Below are 17,990 nucleotides of genomic sequence, written 5' to 3' on the forward strand. Positions count from 1 at the left end.
GGCTATAGGCACTGCATTCCATTAACCAGCCTGGAACCTCCCACCTGGTCCCTCCCGTGTTGGGCATCCTCGTGTCCCCTCTAAGTGTGTGTATTCCACTCTCAGGGCTTGACTGAGGGCTTCTGGGCTGCTCAAAGCTCCCTCTCTCTGAGCAGTGAGAGGTGTACTAACGCTGCAGGGTCCCCCCCCCCGACACACACACACCCCTTGTCTACTGGCCTTCTTCTCCTGCATGTCATCCTGCAATCTTGTGGTTCAAAATAAATGAGGCCCTGAAGCGGATGGTTGATCATGTGGGTCAATGTTGCTCTGAAATTTACAAAGAATGTTAAGGCAGGCGGGACCCACATCTCCAGATGTACCTCTGAGGGCCTCCCAGCTTCACTCTTTGAGGACCCCAAATGAAAGCCAGGCTTTCTGTCTCTGACCTTAAAGAGCAGCTGAGCCCTCACCCCAGCACATGACACCCTGTGAGGCTACATCCGAAATAGAACAGAGAGCTCTGGGAAGCAGCCGGAGTTGGAAGACACCTCTACTGTAGATGGCATCCCCAACATCTGGCTGGGCTGTGTGTCCTCAAACTGGATGGTTAGTGCACGGCCTCATCCAGACGCCCCTCTACCAGGGACAAGGCTACAAGTGAGGTTCAGGCTTTTTCGGGGCTTCTAACGTACTGACTTTTCTGGGGATTTGCCCCAAAACTTTGACTTTATGAGCCTTTGCTCCGGGTCTCTGACTGGACAAGTAGCCAGCTCTTGGGAACCCAGTCTCCTTGCTGCTCAATTTTAATCCTTCGTGGCGGGAAGAGCATATTTTTAAAACACACAAAAAGCCCGTCCTGTCTGAACTGAACATTTTCTCCTGCTTGTTCAACACCACCATTTACATTCCTGGGCCGGTCGGCGGCAAGATATTTATAGCACTGCCCTGGCATTCCATCTTGCCTAATTGGCGAGGCCTGACGGGGCCCCCATCCGTCATGGTAAGTGGGCCTTTCACCAGCTCCGGCGGGCTCTCTGCCGCCCGGACATTCCCAGGCCTGGGGAGAGGATGCCCCCGCCCAGCCTCCTCCCTGTGCCCCTCACTGCGCCATCCAGCCCAAGGTGACTGGGGATCCCTGACAGCACCTCCCTAGACATTCCCAGGCCTCCACGCTGCCTTCAATCTTCCTGTCGTCCCTCACTCCATCCATCTAACTTGCAAAGGTGGCCTTGTCACTCTGCTGCCTAATGACCTCATGGGTTTCCTTCTCTGCGGGATGAAGCCTCAACCCTTTCACCAGCCCCGAAAGGACCATCACCACCCACCCCAGGCAGCTCGGGCCGACTCGCTCTTTCTCCATGTTGGCCACAGTAGGCGACACGCCATTCCCCACGAGGGAAGATGTGCTCCAGGCCTTTGTATGGGCTCTACCCTCTGCCTGGCGCACTTCCCACCCTATAGGCCCGCTTAACCTCCGCTCCTCCCCTGGGATCTGCCTTAGATGCCCCTCCTCCATGAAGTCCGTTTGTGCTCCTCCTCCTCACTGCCTTCCCAGCAGGGCTGGGGTCTCCCCCTCAAATACCCAGGAAGTCCTAAGCACCCTCATCACAGCATCCAGCACGCTTACCACCTTGAACTCCAGGGCCCAGGGCAGGGCTTCTCCTAGCTCCCAGGTGGCCATATTCCTCAGCACTGCTGAGAAATTCACCTATTCCTTTGTCCTTTGGGTCCTAAGGATTGAATGGTTTTTGTTCCCTAAATACCATACCTCATCACTTCCCCCAAACCACTGTTTTCACGTCTTTGAAATTGGTATGGCATGTCCTGGTTTTTAACCTTCCTTAAAGGGCCACAAAACAATGGTGCATCTTTCAGTCAGTGACCTCTAAGACTTGATGGAATAGAGTAGTGTCACCGAGACCTCATTGTGGCTGGCAGGTCAGACCTCTGACTTGACTGACATGGGTTCTGAACCTGGCTCTGCCATGTTCTGGCTGCGTGATACTGGGTGTACTGTGTGATACTGTGTCATCCTAGCTTCTGAGCCCCGGTTTCCACATCTGAAAAATGGGGAACACTGATATTACCTACCTCTCTGGGTGGTTGAGGTGATTATGTGCAAAATGAGAGAGAATTGGGCATGCTTAGTATATAAGAGCTGCTGCTATTATTTCAGTGGTTAATTCATTCAACAGAGATTTGAATGCCATCCAGGAACACAGTGGTAAGCAAGGTTCTGCCCTCATGGATTTTACAGTTTGGTTTCAGAGACAAAGGGCAAATACATAATTATAAATTAAGATAAATTCCTGGGAGACAAACAAGTGGCTCTGAGGCAGTGGTTCTCAACCTGTGGGTCGCGACCCCTTTGGGGGTCGAACGACCCTTTCACAGGGGTCGCCTAAGACCATCGGAAAACACATATATAATTACATATTGTTTTTGTGATGAATCACTATGCTTTAATTATGTTCAATTTGTAACAGTGAAATTGGGGGTCACCACAACATGAGGAACTGTATTAAAGGGTCGCGGCATTAGGAAGGTTGAGAACCACTGCTCTAAGGTATTGGCCTGGGGGAGACCTAGTTTGGGGTGGCAAAGAAAGTGAGATACAAGCCAAGACCTGAAGGACAAGAACAGACCAGCTGGGTGAAGAACTGCCGGGAAGACCTTCCAGGCAGAGGGAACAGCATGTGCAAAGGCACTGATGTGAAGAGAAGACAGTGCTGGGAGAGTGGAAGGAGTTGAGGTGGCGCCAGGTCACAGAGGACCTCATAGCCATTGAGGGGTGTCAATGTTGCTTCAAATGCAATAGGAAACCAATGGGAGAAGGGGAAGTTTAAGCAGGAGAAGGGTGGGATCTGATTTACATTTTAAGCCAATTCCTCTGGCTCTGTGGGGGAGTGGGCTGGGGCAGGCAGAGGGGAGGCAGGCAGGAAGCTGGCACTGCTGTCCAGGGGAGAGCCAGGGGTGGCTTGAACACAGTGGTGGCAGTGGGAAGTGAGGGAAGTGGATTGGGAATTTATTTTGGAGGTAGAATTGACAAGTCTTGGCAATGGATCGATGTGGGTGGAGAGGGGAGGGAGGATCCAAGGATGCCTCCCAGTTTTCTGGCCTGAGCAACTGGGCAGACGATGGTGCCATTTCCTGAGACGGAGAAGACACGGGGAGGAGCAGGTTGGGGAGGAAATCAAGACATGTGAAGCTTGAGCTGTTATTTGTCTTGCCTGGCTAATTGCTGACAGAGCTCCATGGGCCTCAGTGCTGCAGGGAGGCCAGAAAGAGGGGTGTCTCTAGGCCAGAAACCGCCCTGCCCATGTGTGGCCCCATTAGGTGTTTCAAAGCATTGGAATTGCTTGAGGATCCTTTATCCTGCCTTCACAATGCCAGAGGCCAAGGAGCCTTCCCAAGCCTTAGCTGGGGAAGAACCGAGTTCCCCAACCTCTTTATTCTACAACAAAGAAGAACTGTGACCTGGTCCATGGACTCAGAGGGGAGGCGTCCACATCCCTGTTGGAACTGCCCCCCCCCCCAAATCCACTGTGAGCTTCAGTATCTGACCTTCTTCTTCTCTGCTTCCATTTGCTCATCCTGGACCCACCCGCAGAATTCTTGAGAACCACACAAACACCAGCTCAAGAGCCACCTCTTCCATCCATATCTACTAGTTACGAGTTGGGTGGCCTAGGGTAAGTGTTCTGTATCTGTAAAATGGGGGCAATGACAGGCATGTTCCCTCAGGTGCTGTGAGCATTCACTGAGCTCATTTTTATAAGCGTTTCATACCAAGGCTGCTGGAAGTTCTTTTTGCTTATTATTGTCCGACCCCTCTCTCAAACTCGCTGTAAAGCCCTGAGTGTGAAATCCCCAAGCCGGGACCCCCCGAGCCTTCCTTCTTTTCCTGCCTTCTTCTCTGTGGCACCACAACAAAGCTGTGATGGTGGGAATTCCAGACAGTGTCAATCAATGGGAAGGAGGGAGTACTGAGTCACCCCCTGTTGGCACGTGGTGGCCTCTGGAGCCTGCAGGCAGGGCTGGCTTTGTCTAGTGACTGGGGCGGGAGCTGGCAGGGGTCCGGAGAAGGGGGGACAATGGGCCCTTGTCTTTGCCGAGCTTTCTCCTTCCAAGATGCTCCAGCCCCTAGACAAATATGACCTCATTCCTCCTCAAGGCTCCAGGGCAGGGGGCAGAAACAGGCCTGGAGTTGGACCCACCCACCCCATTTCACAGACTGGAAACCAAGTCACTGGGGGAAAGAAGACAAGAGGGCAGTGAGGCTCTGGGCCTAGTACCAGGCCTGAATTCACACCCTCTGGATGGTGGAGCCAGACAGATAGTGGGCAAGCTTCTGGGTCAGACCAGCTGTGATTGGATCCCAGCCCTGCCACTCACAGCTGTGTATCCTAAGCACTCAACCAGCTTCTCTGGGCCTAAGTTTTCACATCTGACCAGCCCCTTCCTGGCAGTAGTGTCCGTGGGCATCATTGACCAAGGACAAGGGCTCAGACCAGCCTGCTTGAAGCCCAAGTGCCCACCCACTGACCCGAGGGGGTGATTTTCTGGGGCAGACAGGTTTGGTGATGGGATCAGGACCCACCTAACTCAAGCCCCCAGGTACCACAAACGCCCCCATCCTCCACCCCCAGCCAGGAGCCCAGCAACAGGAACATACGGTAGGGACCTGGAATATCCTTCTGACCAGTTTTTGAAGGTCATTTTCAGATTCCGGCCCTGCTGGCTCTCACACCCCTGCCCATGCAGCTCTGCCTTCTTGTGTTGCTGCACCCCCACCCGTCTCACAGGGTCTTCTCCCAGCCTGGTCTCTACCTTCAGCCCTACCCAAGGATGCCCCCTGCATCTAGTCTCCTCTCTGAGGTGGGGTCCTGCTAATCCATGGAGACGTGTGAGCCTCAAGTGAACGTAGGGACCTCCAGGCCAGCACAGGCTAGACAAGGGCTGGGTGCTTATGAGATGGGAGCTTTACTGCTGACGACAATGGGCATTTTCAAAGGTCATTTAGAACAACCTGCAACTCACAGATAGAGGAAGCAAGGCCCAGAGATGGTCAGTTCTCAGCCTGGTGCAGAACGTGGCCTCTGGGCTCCATGTCAGGGGTTCTCAGAGCTGGCCTCTCCCTGTAGGATGGTGTTGAGATGGCTGATCCTGGACATGTTCAGCCCAGGGACCCAGGTAAGGGAGGTGGGTGAGTGGGGCTGGCCTTACTGGGAGGTGGCCCAGGCCCAGGCCCTTCCCTTGGCCCCAGCTTCCACCGCGGCTGCGTTCCCAGTGAGATAAACAAGGGATCAGTGGGAGCAAAATGAATGAAGTAACGGGGAAGATATGAGCTGCCGCGCCCAGCCCCCCGGCCCGCCCGCCCGCCCGCCCGCCCGCTTGCTGTGGACAAGGAGGGCTTTGGAAGAGGCCAGGCCCCCCAGCCTCAGCTGGTGCCAGGCACCCAGGGAGCTCAGCTCGGGGCCAAGCTTTGGCTGATCCCCGGGCTCAGGATGCAAGCCCCTCTCAGAGCTCCCAGACCCTCCCTGGGCCCTGTCCCTGCGCCCCACCCTCCTCCTTGGCCTTCTCAGCCCCCCAGCCATCAGTGAGCTGGGATTATTTCAAATCCAAGCCTGGGTGATCTGGGAAACGCCTCATTTCCATATGCAAACTCACCAAGCCCCTGAGCTGTCTGGAGCAGCATGGGGTTTGCCACCCTGGCTCAGTTGGGTCTTGGGTTTGGGCCCTCACAGCCCATCCACACCTCTGGACATCAGATGAGCCTCTGCCTGCAAGAGGTGGACACGCTGTTTATTCCCAGGGCCTTGCCAACCACGGTGCCAGCTCCTTGCCCCTGAGCCTTTGGCCATCCTGGCCTCTCTCAGAGGAGCTCTGGAACTCTGGGGCCAGATGGGTGGCTGGCACTGCTGACCCAGTTTGGATATCAACCAAGCTGGACACCAACCCGGGCACCTTCCCCCACTGAGAAGCAGACAAAGAGCGAGTGTCACCTGAACAGGATTCCGCCCACCGACTCTGGGACAAGCTTCTCACTGAAGGGATTCAGGGCCCCAGCCCAGATCAGGGGCCCCAGAAGCTCAGACCCGTCCCTTCCTTGCTTTGGGAGGAAGAAGTGGAGGTAAATGGGCCCTCTGCCTACTGGAAAACATGCGGGTGCCCACCTGTACCCTGAGCCAGGAGCCTCACAGAGTCGGGCTTGTGGTGCCCCCCCACCCCCCCAGGGCCTGCCTGCCTGGCTCACCCTGGGTCTCAGCTGCTCTCTGCAAATGGCCTCCAAACTTCCCCAGGTCCGGACCAGGCTGTCTCCCACCTCCCCCCGATTTCTCTGCAACCCACCCGCTGCAGCTACGGAGCTACAGGCCTGGAATCTGCATTTTAACAGCTGCCCGGCTGATCCAGGCCATACCTAGAGAGAAGATACTCCTGTTCCTTCCCAGTTAGCCATCCCCTCCTGGTTTCCAGAATGTTCTGTACTGCCTACTGAGCTCCACTCACCACCCTGGCTCCCTGGTCCTCAGGCTCCCACTTTTCCAGCAGACTTTCTGCCCCCGGACCCCGGACACCCTTTGCTCTGACCATGGAGAGCCACAGCTGTTTCCCCAGCACACAGTAACCCTCCCTCTCCTGCGTGCGGGTCCGCCCATCTGGAGTGCTTGTTCAACGGCCTCCTTTCTACCTGAGATGTCCCTGCTCGTCTCATGGACCAGCTCTAATGTCACTCCCAAAAGCCTTCCCTGACCGCCACCTTGTCCCTGCTTCCCCTTCGTCCGGACGTGTCTTCTAGTTGCATTCATCACGCTGCACCAAACTTGCCTCCCCTCCTGGCTGGGCTGTGTATGGTCCCCCAGCACGGGGCCGGCCAAGGACTGCTGGGAGAGCAGGACAGAGCGGCTTCGCAGTGACACGCACATCCAGACTCAGATGTCTCAGGGGCTGCCGAAGTCCTGCTATGTACTCGGCTCTCTCCTCACTTTTTCCAAAGACAGCGGAGCCCTAGGCAGGGGAATGGACTCGCCCAGGATTCCTCAGCTGAGGTGGTGGTGCTGGCCCTAGAACTGACCCGTGATCACCACCTGCACCACTGGCCTCACTGACCAGGACCATAGTCTTGGACTGTGGCTGGGACACAGGCTCACCCAGTCCCCAGGCCCTAGATGGGCCTCGATGGGACACATTGCAAAAAGAAAAAGAAAAATACTGAGATCAAGGGCTTGCCCAGAGCAGAGGCCCAGAGCCAGGGGCCTGGATACCACTGGCCAGAGTGTGGAACAGGGGAGCCCAGGACACAGAGTGGCCCTGTATGTGGGGTACACCATGAACATGGGGGCCAGCCTCGCTGGTTTTCGCCCAGGGCCCCTCTGGCCAACAGTCCAGCTGCCCCGGGGGCCACAGGTTCCCAAGGCCACTCCCCAGAGAGTTGCCAGGCAGAGACTGGATCCCAGAGTTGATACTAAACACACCCGATCCTAGCAGACAGACGTGGGAGGCGCCCCGAAGAGGCCAGTGCTGTTTGAGCAGAGCAGCGATGAGGTGACCCCTGACTCCCTGCCAGGAAGCCACTTAGCGGCAGCCGCTGGCGCACCAGAGATACCCCATCTGTCAGCACGGGCCACGTGATGGGCTGGTGTCCAGCCATGGCCTTGAGGGGAGCCGCCAGAGGGGGTCCAGACGCTATTCAGGGCCCTGGGTATTCAGGGCCCTGGCTCAGAGTCAGGAAAGGGCTGAGGTCACCATCTGAGGGAGCCACCTTGCTAGCTCTGGGTCCTCGGAGCTTTAACCTCAGTCCACGTACAACCCTGGGCTGCCACACCTTCTGCATCCTCTGAGCGAGCCATGCCTTGGAGGTTTGCCCTGAGTGCCAAGGTCAAGGTCCCAGACAAGTGACTTGGCCACTTACCACCTGTGCAGTGGCTGTGGGCAGGTCCCCTCACTGCTGTCCTTCACTTTCCTTCTCCATAAAATGGACTAAAAATGAAGAACAATGACTGAATGATGCATATGAGGTGCTGGTGAGAGAAGGGTAGGAGAGAGAAATGGGGTGTTTATCCCCGGCTCTCTTCATGCCTCATCCTAGGCCTGCTGGTGGCTGTTCCTCAGGATCTCAGCTGCTGTGGTGGGGCTGGGGTGGGGGGGTCCCTGTTGCATGGTCCCAGCTCTTGCTGGACTCTGGTGCCACCTTCCCTTTCTGTTCCTCTCCAGGCCTGGGGGCAGGCAGATCACAGCTGGACCTCAGCACCTCTTCTTGCCTCCCTCGCCTCCCCTCCCCGGCTTCTGCACACACTCCCTTCCTTAAAGTTGCTTCTGTTCATCCCTTTGGGTGTATCACTGACCTCCTCTCGAGACCCTCCTGACACAGAATCTACCACAGGATGGTGCCCAGGGCTGCTTGACAAATGAGGTTTGTCCCAGCACCTTTCCCGCAGCCCAAAGCTAAGGAATGTCCTCCAGCCTGAGACCTTCCAACCCCACCCCCCATGGTTGGCCGACTCCTCCAGGCCCAGGCTTTCCCTTTTCCCTTCACCCACTGCACAGCCTTGTCCACAGGCCCAGGGTTCTGCCTCAGTTTCCCCAGCAGGATGAAAGTCCAGGCTGAACTCCCACTCCCTTGGCCCAGGCCCACTCATGCTGGCCTGTCCCCTTCCCGCTCCTCCCCAGAAAGTCAGATGTGTCTACCAATGAATGGCCCGACCCCTCCTCCACTCCCTCAGGCCATGTGCATCACTGGGCAGGCCCAATGGACCATCCCCTGCAGCCACCCTACCTCCACTCCACACTTCACTCATGCTTTGCTTGATCCGTCTCACTCCTGGGACGGTGCTCTGGGCCTTCCATAGCCTCCCCCTGGCAACCCCAAGACCTGCCTGGTGAGTGTGTGCTCAGCTCCATACCCCTCCAGATCCCCCACAGCCCCCATAGGCTCACATGTGGTCCAATGGGCTAGAAAGGCAAGCGGAGTGGGCCACGGAGGCCTGGAATGCTGAGCTGAGGGGCTCGAGTTTTAGCCTGAAGTGAGACTCCACTTTATATGTTATTGATGTATGTTTAAAAAAATCACTTATATGGATTGCAAATATCTTCTCCTGGACTATGCCTTGCCTTTCACTTTCTTAATGGTGTGTTTTCCTTCTTTTCTATCTTTTTATATTGAAAACAATGAAGTGCACAGATCTCAGTTATACAGTTTAATCTTTGTTTTGAAAAATGCATATGTTACAAACTTACAATAAATAGGTCCAGGAGATCTAATGCACAGCATAGTGAATATAGACAACAACATTGTATTATAATCACCAAACTTGCTAAGAATCTAGATCTTAATTATTCCAACCACAAAAAAGAAGTGATAATTATGTGATGTAACGAAGGTGCTAACTATTCATACAATGGCAATCATATTACAATATATAAATGTATCCTATCAACATGTTATACACCTTACATTTATAATATAGTGAAATAGATTTAAAATTTAAAAATCTTTTAAAAAGAAAAGAAAAATTCATATGCTTATGTAACCTTCACCCCTCTCAGGACACAGAACATTTCTATCACTCCAGAAAGTTCCCCAGTGCCCTTTCCCAGTTACTCAGAACCCCTGATATGATTTGTAATAGCCATAGATTAATTTTGCCTTCAGTGGTGTCATTTGATGTGCAATTTAATTTTTAGGAAATTATATTTTTTTCTTTCATGGCTAGTGCTTTTTGTGTCATGTTTTTAAAATATAAATGTTTGCCTATCCCAAAGTTATAAAGATATTCTTCTACAATTTCTTCACAGTTTTAGCTTTCATATTTAGGTTTATAATCCATCTTGAACTAACGTTTGTGTGTGATGTGAGGTAGGGATCAGTAATATATATATCCAGTGTTTCAGCAGCATTTATTGCATAGAATTGTATCTGTGCCTTTGTCATAAATTGAGTGACTGCATGGGCAACTTCTGTTTCTAGGTTCTATTCTATTCCATTTGGATTCCTTTCTATCGGCAATTAACATGGCTAAATCACTCCCTGTCTGAAAACCCCCAACCCTGGCTTAACTCCACACTCAGCTCCACTTCAAAGCAAAGTTGTTTTAAGAGTTCACTGTTTCCACTCCTTACCTCCCACTTTCTCTACCATCCCCTCCAGTCTGGCTTCTGTCATTTCTCTTCCACCAAAACAGTTCCCTCCATGTTCCTAATACCTTTTTGTTGGTAAATCCAATGGATCCTTTATATTCTTCCTTTTATTCCATTTTGCTACAGTACTTGACACTAGTTTCAACTTCCCACTCCATGAATCCCTCTTCCCTTTTATTCTAGGACCACTCTCTTGATTTTCTGCCTACCTCTCCAGCTACTCCCAATCTCTCACTACTCTCCCTTTTCCATCTCTTAAAGTTGGGACTCCTTGAGGTTTAGTCCCAAATCCTCTTCTCTCTCATGCCCCACTCCCTGCTCTGGGGAGCTCATCTTCTTCCATGATTACAATTACCATCCATAGTGAGGGTTATCAACTCTGGCTGCATGGTAGAATGCCGTGGGAGCTTTAAAAAAATTCCAGTGCTAAGCATCCTCAGAGATTCTATTGGTCTAGGGGTGGGGCCCAAGCATCAGTATTTTTTTAAACTTTCAGTTTTCATTCTAATATGCAGCCAATGTTGAGAACCACTTGGCGAGATGCTGGTGGTCACTCCAGCATCTTTCCCCACACTCTGTCCCTCAGCACCACAAACTCAGCATCCCCAAAACGAATCATCCCCCACCTGTCCCTCCTTTCCAAACCCGAACCCCAGCAGTACATACTTGAGCTGGAAACACCAGAGTTATTTTTGGTTCCTCAGCCGCCTCACACATCCTCAGATCTGGCCAAGTTCTTCCTGAGACAATCCACTTTTCTCTGACCCAGTGCCTACTACAAGCTGGTGGGCATCAGGGACACAGGGGTGAGCAAGACAGACTTCACTGCTGCCTTTATGGGACTTACAATTTAGCAAAGGATGAGTGGGTGTGGGAGTGAGTGAGTGAGTGAACAAATGATCATGTATTTAATCTCTCAGCTATGGTCTTGGACATCAATCACCCCATGCCTCTCTGGTTGCCTGCTGTAATTTGTATGTTGGCTTGTTTTTTTACAGATTTATTGAGGTTCAATTGACATTAATAGCAATTATCTAAAATGTACAATTTGGTAGGTCTTGACATATGTATACACCCATGAAATCATCATCACTTTTAAGATAATGAACACATCATTCATCATCCCCAAAAGTTCCCTCCGGCTTCTTAGTAATCCCTCCCTCTGGCCTCCCATCATGTCCCCCAAACAACTCACTATAGATCCGTTGAATTTTATATACTCTTTTTTAAGGGCGGGGTGGCTTCTTTCATTCAGAATGATTATTTTGAGATGCATCTATGTTGTAACATGTATCAATGGTTCATTTATTTTATCGCCGAGTCATAGTCCACTGTATGATATTCTTCAATTTGTTTATCCATTCACACACTGATGAACATTTGGGTTGTTTTCAGTTTGGGGCTCTTACGAATAAAGCTGCTATGAATATTTATGCATCATCCTTTGTGTGCGAATAGATACTTTCATTTCTTTTGGGAAATACCTAGAAGTGGAATGGCTGGGTCATGTGGTGGGCGTGGTAGCGTTTTAAGGAACTGCCGCACTGTTTTCCAAAGTGGTTGCCCCATTTTACACTCCACCAGCCGTGACTGAAGTTCCAATTTTTGCTTTTTTTTTTTTAGGTCTAAAATTTCTTCATATATTCCAGATACAATTCCTTCGTTGGGTGTATGTTTTACAAAAATTCCAGTCTATGCCTTGCCTTTATCATTTTCTTTTTAAAAATGTATCTTTATTGTTGATATTACAGATATCTCCCATTTTCTCCCCCTTTATCACTTTCTTAATAGTGTCTTAGAGGAGCTAAAGGTTTTCATTTTAGTGAAATCCAATTTATTGATTTTTTTCGTTTATTGTTTGTTCTTTTTGTATTTCAGAAATATTTGCTAAACCCAAGGTAATTAAGGCTTTCCCCCTATGTTTTCTTCTGGAAGTTTCATAGTTTTAGCTCTTACAGGTAGGTCTAGATCTATGTTGAATTAATTTTTGTGTATGGTGTGAGGGAGGGTAACTTCCACCAATCTTACTCTTCCTCCAATCCACTCTCCGCACTAAAGGGTGTTTTGGGAAACATGTAAACCTTTCCATGTCACTCCTGGGCTTAAAGTGCCCCCCTCAAGGCATACCCCAACCTCTTGAAGGCAGATGCCTCAGCTCACAGCTGGCCCCAGTCAACATCCAGCCTCCATCCCCCTGTTCTGTGAACAACACTAGCTGTTTTGCACATGCTGTTCCTTCTGCCTGGAGGTTCCACCCCCGCTCCCCTCCCGTCTGTCACCGTAAACTTTTGGTGTGTCTTGTGAGTCCTTCGGGGATTCACTAAGATAATGCCTTGTCCAGGAGCCTCGGACAGAGGCAGAGGATGGCCCGGAGCCCCATGTCCTGCTGACACTGCTGACCACTGGAATCATAGTTACCTAGTTACCTGTCTGTTTCCTCTCAGCAGTTCCTTCGGGGCAAGGGCAGGTGTTCCCTCATTCAGGATCTCAGTCAACATACTTAACAACTGAGATCCCCTCTCCAGGACATGCCAGCTGAAAACCAGTCTGGCCTTTATCTGTGTCCTCGGTGGGGAGCAAACCAGCCTGGGCATTTACCCTGCACACCTTTCCCTCCACCCGGACATTTTGCTTCCAGGACATATTGGCCTCATGTCTGTCCCCTTGGAGGTGGTGGGAGGCGATGTCCTTGGGAAAAGCAGGGCTGGGCTGGAGAGGGCAGGAGAGGGAAGCAGAAGCTGAGGTGTTGGCGATGCAGGTTCCGGAAGCTGATAAACAGGCCTGGGTCCGCAGGACGGGGTGAAGTCAGGGCACCGAGGGCAGCCTCCGCTCAGGGTCTGTGGCCCTCCAGGAGCTGCCACGGGAGGCCATGGGCCCCTGGGCAGCTACAGGGCTTTTGCATGGCTCTCCCTGCTCCGGCAAGGAAGGGGGGTGAACCTGAGGTCACCCCACGCCTCTCGCCGCTTTCTCAAACAGCCGCCGACCACAGGGGACCTGGGAAGCCAAGTCAATAACGTGAAACCATAAACTATCGAAGGCGTTGAACGTTTGGACAGAGGAGCAGACGCGGCAAATGGGGCCTTTTCCCAGGCAGCTCGTGTGGAACAAGCACAACAGATTTATGAGCGTCTGGTTGAAACGGAGCTGCGCGCGGGTGGGGTGAGCGATGGGGGCCGGTCGGAGACAGGGACGTCTCTCGTGCACAGGAAAGATGATAAATGGGAATTAATTGCACAGTCCCCCAAGACCATGATTTAAAATGCGTGAAACACTGTCTCTTTCTTTAGTGTGGTGTCATTTGGAGCAACATAAATGCATTTATCGGCCCTTTTATGGGCTCTCCCAAGACCTTCAACCCCTGGTCCTCTGTTCTCTGAAAGGGGCAATTGGAGAGGGATGTTGGCCTCTGTGTGTGATGGGGCCGGGTGGGCTGCGAGCCCGTCCTTGGCCGGGACCGCGGACTCCCAGATGTAGCCGCATGGCCTGTCTCGGAGTCACGGGGCGTGTCTAATTCTGGTTACAGACTCTGGACAGACTCTGAGGCTTCGAGTGTGCATGCACACACACACACACACACACACACACACACACGTGCACACTCGAGCTTTACTGAGTGCCAGGCTTTACTGTAGGGAGAAATGAGAACCATCTCACCTCCAGCCTCCCTTAGGGATCGGCTCATTTGTGGGAGCAGGGTTTCCTGACCCACTGGGGAGCCACCCACCCTCCCTGTACCTTCCCCCACCATCCAGGAATATGCTGCGGCGGCTCCTCAAATGCCCTCGGTGGAACAGGTGGAAGCCGCTCAGGGTCCAAGGCAGCCTTGGGAGGCAGGCGGGGCAGAGGCCATCGGGGTCTGATTATCTCAGGCTTTGAGGGTCCCTGGAGGAGGCACTTGCCTACCCGGGTCAGTGGTGATGGGTTAGTCAGGGTCAGAAGGGCCAGAAGAGAGCTGCCTCCTAGGGGGCTCCATGTCCTTGGGGTGACCCTTCTTCCTCCAGGACACCCCTGAGCCACCCCTGTTGGTCCTAACCACGCCTGGTGCCAGGGGAAGGCCTGAGGCCACAGGAGCACAGAGGCTGCAGCTCTCAGGAAGGGAGACCCTGGGGCAGAAATCCTAGGCAGGTGGCCCTGGGGAATGGATGCCACAAGGAGTTTACAACTTGTAGACCTGCCCTTGGGAGCCCCAAGCTGTGGTCATCTGACTGTCACTGCCGGCTGCTGGAGCTCCAGTCCCGAGGGACAGGATGTGCTTGGGAAGGGTTGTACAGCACGGCCTGGCTGTCAGCACACCATAAAGAATGAGCAAGACCAACAAAGCCCCGGCCATCTTACACACCACCCGGCTCCACCGCCAGGCTGCGTCCTAACCCACGCTCCCTCTTCCTGCCCCAGAGATCAATCCCCCTGGCCGTGGTCTCCCCTGGCCACCGCACCCAGGACCACACGTACATAGCACTCCAACCCCCTAATTTCTAGAGATGGGGGTACCAACTTTTGTCATCAAACAATCTAGGCCCTAGGTCTGTAGCCAGAGCCCAGCACAGCCCTTCTAGATGCCCAAAGGCATGCCGTGAGCCAGCATCAGCACAGCCTCCTTTACCCAAAGGAAACCGAAACCCAGGGAGGTGGACGACTTGTCCAAGGTCACACATCTGTGAAGGAGCGAACCAGCCTGGGAGCCTGGGAGCCTGGCCTGGAGGTCAGATGCTTAGCTCTCCAGGCTCTGTCTCTTCGGCAGAGACCAAGCAAAACCTGACAGGCTCTGGTGTGTGTGTGTGTGTGTGCACCTCTTCAAACCCCAGAATGCACACACATACACGCACACACAGGGACACAGAGTATACATGCACATGTACACACCGACATGAGCATGTATGCATACATGTATACACATGTGTGGGCATACATAACCCACACGTATATGTGTGCATATGCACACGCACAAGCATGTTCGCACATGAACACACATCAACACATACATATGCACACATGAAGAAACACATGGCTGGATGTATACATATGAGTATGCACGTGAGGGGACACACCCACTCAGCATGCAGCAGAAAGAGCACAGGTTCCCTTCCCACCCTGCTCACCATGGAGCCCTCCCGCTGCTGCTGTTCAGTGAAATGATGGATGAGGGGCCCAGGGCCTGGGCAGTGAGAGAGGCCTCAGCAGGATGGCACGCAGGCCCCATCCAGACTGGGGCGTCGCCCGGAATAAAACCATGAGGCAAACATGAGCAAGGCTGTAAACACGGGCAGACAATAGGGGAGACAGGCCCTGGGGCTCCATAACGAGCGTCCAGCCAGGCCAGAGCTTAGGGCCTGCTTGGCTCCGGGGCGGCTGAGGGGACGGCAGGCGGGGGCTGCTCTGTGCTTGGCTGGGACGGCTGTCTCGGGCCGCGGCTGGCCGGTCCAGCTCGGAGTTGGCTGGAAGGCCTGGCCTCCACACAATAAACAACAGAGAAAGATAAATCGCAAATGTGTCTGGAACTGGTGGGGAGCGGGGAGAGGTATGAGGGGGTCACCAGGGGACCTGTTTCCTTCCTTGGCCACTCCGCTGCCCCCCCATAGGAGGGCTCAGCTCTCCAGGGGGTTCAGTCTTGGAGCCCAGGATCGCTGGGGGTCAAGGTGGTGGGACCAGAGACAAGATGTATTGAGTATGTGGAGCCAACGAGGGCCTTTGAGGGGAATTTCCACCTGGAAAATTCCAAAGGAGCGCAAGGGCTCTGTACAGAGTGGAAAGGCTGGAGGGTGGGGCTGGAGTCTCCAGGCCAGGCCGATGGGCCATCAGGGAGCCCACAGACCCAGCCGGCATCTGCCGCTTTGGCCCCCACCCACACCCCACCAGGGATATAGGCCAAACAGCAAATGTTCTCCCCTCTTCCAGAAAAGGAAACAGGCAGATCAGGGGGCTTTCTCTTCGGTGCCTCCTCCCTGTGCCCCCCAACCCCGTCTCAGAGTCCCCCCTTTCCCCAGGTGACCTCATGCCCAGCAATTCTACCTGCTGACCCCACTCCTCCAACTCTACTTCTGATGCAGACCTTCTCCCTGGGCTGCATCCTGGACACTTCCACCCGCACGCCCCTGGGCACCTAGCAGGTGCAGCCCTCATCATGGCTCCCCTTCTGTGGACCCACCTTTACTGCCTCAGCCAGAGATCATGGAGCTGGGCCTGAGTTCCCTGTCTTTCCCCCTCCCCCAGGCCCACCAATTCTTCCTTCACCTGTTCTCTCCCGTCCTCCCACCACCACTTTGGCAGCCCAGGCTTTCATCTCCTCAGCCTGCACAGCAGCCAGAGGGATCTGGGAGAATGCATCTGACTTTCTTTTTTTTTTAATATTTTTATTGATTTCAGAGAGGAAGGAAGAGGGAGAGAGAGATAGAAACATCAATGATGAGAGAGAATCATTGATTGGCTGCCTCCTGCAGGCCCCCCAGTGGGGATGGAGCCCACAACCCGGGCATGTGCCCTTGACTGGAATCGAACCTAGGACCCTTCTGTCTGCAGGCCGACACTCTATCCACCGAGCCAAACCGGCTAGGGCGCATCCGACTTTCTTTCTCCCCTCCCTGGTTCCCCATAATCTTCAGGACAAAAACCCATCCTTAGGGTGCCACAGGGCCCACCTGGCTCCTCACTCTTTAGCCATTATTTTCCCTCCTCTACCACTTGACACCCACAGAGGAAACCTTTGGTAGGACCTTGACTTCGCCATGATTTCCCCACCACCAGGTGCTTCTAGAATGTTCTTGCAACTCATCTCCTCCCCTAGTCTGAGCAGGAGTCATGGCTCTGCCCCAGGGAGCTGGTCTGAAGGAGGAGACATGGGCCTGCCATACAAAGTAAGTCTGAGAGGACAGACACAATCATGCTCTGGAAAGGGTCTGAGGGGGAGACACAGTCCTGGCCCAGAAGGTCTAGTCTGAGGGGGTACAAGGCCTCCTCTGAGAAGACCCAACCACAGGGGAAAGGCCCCTGGATGCTATGACCTGAGTGAAGATGTGACCCTTCTCTTACAAGTCCCCATTCATCAGGTCTCCCCTGGGAGGGCCGGCGGGTGTGGGCCTGGCTCCAAGACCCCTTCGGCTCTGGGGAGGGCCTGCCAGCACAGGGCACAAGCCTGCATCCGCCTGCAGGAAGCCGGTGCCCAGGCAATGCCAGAGGGATGTGAGGCACAGAGCCAGGCTCGATGATGGGGTTGGCCCTACCTTCGGCTGCAGGGCCAATGCTGGGCGCACCCACTACTGGCCCTGCTGGGCTGTGAGGAGTGCAGAGGCAGGGGCCTGTGGTGGCTTATGAGCAGGAAGGACAGACAGGCACCCCTGTGCCCCCAACTCACGCAGTCCCTCTCCCAAGGCAGAGACCTCGGACCACTCTGCTGCCCTCACTTCCCACATCAGGATGCTTGTATGGGCCGCAGGGTCCCAACTCTCTGCTTCTTGAGGATGGGTCCCAAGTGACCCCCATTGAACAAAGCTCCTGAAGAAGGAAGGAGGGAAGAATAACCATCTACCAAATGCCCGATAGATGCTTTCCCAGCACCACCTCATTGCGCACAAAACCCTAGAGGAAAACGTCACTGTAGACTCAGAAAGGGTTTCCCCATCAAACACCAGTGACCCATGCCTCCCCTTCCTCCCAGGTCCCATCTGCTGCCCCAAACCCTGCGGTTTTGAGCGTGGCTGCCAATGGCTGTCCTGCTTGAGAATGTTGTCCAGCCTTCTGAGAACACCTCAACAGGAAGGAAGGGAGGGAGGGAGGGAGGAAGGAAGGAAGGAAGGAAGGAAGGAAGGAAGGAAGGGAGGGAGGGAGGGAGGGAGGAGGAAGGATGGAAGGAGCTAGAACGAAGAAGGGAGGAAGGA

This window comes from Myotis lucifugus, unplaced genomic scaffold, assembly GCF_000147115.1.
Source record: "Myotis lucifugus unplaced genomic scaffold, Myoluc2.0 scaffold_45, whole genome shotgun sequence".
Lineage (NCBI taxonomy): Eukaryota > Metazoa > Chordata > Mammalia > Chiroptera > Vespertilionidae > Myotis > Myotis lucifugus.